This window comes from Triticum aestivum, chromosome 1B (assembly GCF_018294505.1).
Source record: "Triticum aestivum cultivar Chinese Spring chromosome 1B, IWGSC CS RefSeq v2.1, whole genome shotgun sequence".
Taxonomy (NCBI): domain Eukaryota; kingdom Viridiplantae; phylum Streptophyta; class Magnoliopsida; order Poales; family Poaceae; genus Triticum; species Triticum aestivum.
In genome coordinates this window covers 52,738,027-52,742,128 of record NC_057795.1, presented here as the reverse complement: position 1 = coordinate 52,742,128, position 4,102 = coordinate 52,738,027, and positions in this window count along the sequence as shown.

Below are 4,102 nucleotides of genomic sequence, written 5' to 3'. Positions count from 1 at the left end.
GGAGGTAGGACGTGGAGGAGGAGAAAGAAGGGAGGAAGAAGAAAGTCGAGGAGTGGTGGAGAGGCAGCGAAGGAAGGACCACCATTATTCCAAGCAGAGAGAGAGAGAGATGGGAGTCATCTTTCTTTTTTGCATGGTATGGGTGGGATGGATCATCCAGCCTTTTTCCTGCACGGGTTGGGCGGCGGCAGCGGCTGTGCTGTACTGCTGTTGCATGTCTCTAACTCGTGGCTGTGCATGTGGTGTGCGTGGCTGGCATGCGGAGGCCCTGTCCTGTCAAACGTGGTGTGTGACGTGTAGTACATACACGGGCGTCAAAGCATACATGATTACTGGTCGACTGCGTCTCCGGCGCGGCGTCCGTTCGGCATAGGAGAACCGCAATCGTTGTGCTGTATTTGAAATATGATCCAAAAAAGCATATATCACAGATTCATTGAAATCCAAAGGTGCATCAAACATGTCCATACGAATCTCTCAATCAAAGAAAAAACAAATCATGTTGATATGAAAAACTAAAACTAGACCATATAAGCCCATAATACGCACGGACTGGTCGGCGCCTGTAATTGACACTTCTTTCTCGGCGTCGCTGGGCAGACGTCTCGCTCGACCCGCTGGTGCCCTTAGACACCGGCATCACATTTCGCCATGTCTCGCCTGGCATCTATATCCTCCCCTATCACTCTGTCCTTGACGAGCTTTTCACCTCCCTTAATGTTTTGTGACCCAGTTCCTCAATTTTGACCAAATTCATCGCAATAGGCTACGTAGCGGCGTGCTTTGTGCAAAAACAAACAGGAATACAAGGGAAGATGAGCACGGTTCAATTCCCTCGGTCGCCACTCGTCAAGGTCACCCATCAACTGCATTGCCTAGTACTACTACTACTACACCAGGATGACCATAGAATTGAGCCCGTTTGTTTGTGCCTAGTACTTGAGTTAATATATCAGGCAATGCACTGGTACGGAGGGATTATCCTTTTACTCCCTCCTTTCCGGTTTATAGGGCTTATCTCAAAGTTTTAGTTTTCCATTTTATAAGTCTCAATTTGGTTGTTCCCCATCACATGTTCAGATTTCAAGGTGCAATAAATCATTACATGCAAGTATTAAGAGAAAATTGACCAATGCATGTACTTTATGCATGCATGCATTGCAATTAATGCATTCGTAAACACAATTTTTGAGGAAAACAAGCGCATTAATTGAGTGGTTTTGCAAACTACAACAATTGTTCCACCACTCACCATCTACCTTGGTTGGTGAGATTTTTGAATTGAGCCCTATAAACCGGAAAGGAGGTTTAACTAAGAAAATTTATTGCATGATGCAGGTTATGATATTGTTTTGAATACTGGATCTTAAATTTCAGAAAATCTAAAAGTGAGCATAAATTCTTGAAACTCAGCATGGTCACGTGATATGGCACAAATATTACTTCGTAAGTTTTTTCTTCAATTCGAGACAAGCTGCTTATGACAAGTTGCACAAATGAAGAGCCAAGGTATTTTGGAACAAAGACCTGTCACGTTAAGGCGAATGCTTTCACTATTGAAACCGTGGGCGTTTACGTGCCGCCACGAGTCCCCGCTTCTCATCGGCAGGTGCCATCCCAGCAAGCGTGTCAGTCGACGGGAGGCGTGCGAGCAGACCGCTGCGCCGCCTGTCAGGGAGGCGTGGGAGCAGACCACTGTGCAGACTCACCGGGAGGCGAGCCCTTTGACGATGCTTCGCCGCCCACCGTCGTCCCAACTGCTCCCACTTTTAATGTCGCCGGCGCCGCAGTTTAAAATCAACCCTACAGTACCCGGTATCGCTACAATCCTCTCTCTTCCTCTCCGATTCTCCTGTCGTCTACCTCCAACTAGCCTGACCTAAACGTACGCCATGCCGCATCATGATGGTATGCCCTTAGTGTTCCATTTTCATGAGGAAGACACCCAGCCGGAGTCTCAAGAACATAAGGCGCTTTGGGACGAGCTTGAACTGGCCTTGCGGGAAGACGCCGCGCCTGTCCCCGCTCACGTTCCGGCTCCCGTCGCCCCGACTGCGCCAGCGTCCATCCCCGTGGCATTGATGGCCTGGGAGCCGCACATTGTCGCCGAGCTTGATGCCACGGGGTTCAACGAGGTCCCCGCCGACTTTCACGCGCCCGTGCACCTGCCAGCGCATGCACCTGGGCGTGCACTGATGCGCACGCCCGTGCCGGTGCCCGTGCACCTGCCAGCGCATGCGCCTGCGTGTGCACTAACGTGCGCGCCCGTGCCGGTGCCCGTGCACACGAATGTCTCCACCGCACCGTTGACAGCGCTTGTCCCCGCGCGGGTGCCAGTGCCCCCCTCAGCGACATGGATGGTCGCCGTCGGTCAGTTGCCCGACGACACACAGAGCACGGCAGAGGAGCCACTTCCCACCGCGAGACGCCCCCGCCGCCGCCGCGTAATCTAAATTTGCCATGAAAAACGTTCGGATTGTCATGCTTAAAATCCGAACGTTTATCATTTCCGTTTATTTTATATCGATCGTCGTATAATTTGAAGTCAGAGTCAGACTGAACGAAATGTATAGTTTGATCGATTGAATTTTCTGCTAGAGCTGTATCAAATTAAATATAAAACGTCATCAAGCTTGTCATCCAACGACCTGGACTGCTTCAATGTCGAGCGCTCAACACATTTAGCATGCAGTTAATTTCATGCCAAAAATAGTGCTAATCACATGACAACACGCAAATAATATCCTAGTAGTTAATATCCGCATGCACTTAATATACTTCCAAATTAACGTGCATTGCACGTACACACTGACTAGTGCTGCTAGTACGTGAAACTGGTGCCGTGACTTGTGAACGCGTCCAGATATGGTCAACGGCAACATCGCCCGCGAGTTCTTCCTGTTTGCCCGTGCGCCTAAACGCAGAAGGGGAGAAGAGAGAGAGAGAGCACACATGGAACCCACCAGTAAGTGAAGGCAAATAGTTCTAAAAATAATATTACATGTTATCCATTAATTAGGCTGTGATAATATAAAAACATTATGCGAACAAAGGGGGTACAACAAACATTGCTATTCTACGTATGTTGCCTATTGACGTGCGGCTTGAAGGCCCGGTCGCAATCCTCGTCCTTTATTTTTTAATTTGTATATGGGTCCAAATTTGTTTCATGACATGTGGGCCCCTCGGTGTGTAGTTTGTAGGACTTTAATTTGTGGGTCGAAATTTGTTCCATTCCAAGTGGACTATCGGTGTGTAGTTTTGTAGATTATTTATAATAATTAAAGAGAACAACATAGTTTTTTCAATAATACCATGGTGCGATGTTGAAGGCGAGAAAGAACGTGCGAGAGAGTGATGACCGAGCCAGAGGGAAATCAACTAGGGGAGTTGCGTGGGTTGCAACAGCATTTGGAGTAGTTGTGGGCCGAATGCTACGAAAATATAATGTAAACCGACCAGAATAAATGCCTACACAAATTAATCCAAGGTTGGAGTGCCCCTCGTAATGTAAATAGCTCCGGCTTTGCGAGGGATGGAGAGGTAGTAGCTTCAATGCATGGAAGATACGGTATGATAAAGCAAGGTCAATCGAGAGACATATAGATAGAGAGACAAAGTGAGTGTGGTCCCACATTCATTGAACAAATATATATGCTACGGAGAGATATTGTACGATTGAGCTTTTGGTAAGGGTGAGGGCTGTAAGATAGAGCTTGAGAGATGATCCAGTCACAGACGTGTAGATATATTTTGTGCGTGGGAGGAAGCAAGGTCAACCGATCACATAGGGTCGCCGTGCGATCGAAAGAGTGAGACGGGTTGGAGAGAGTGACCTAGATAGACGATGTGCTTGAGATAGTATACAATGTGAATAGGTCGAATTGGGCTCAAACATGGTGATATATCGTTTTTGTCCGAGAAAGAGCGAGGTAAATCGAGACATACAGAGAGAGAGAGAGATAGAGAGAGAGAGATTGAGTGAGCGTGGCCCACCATGAGGTCGAAAGAGTGGCGGCGGCTTGGATGGACTGACCTATATAGACAATCTGCGTGAGAGAGTATAGAGTGTGTCGATCAAGGCCCGAACAGGGAGATATAT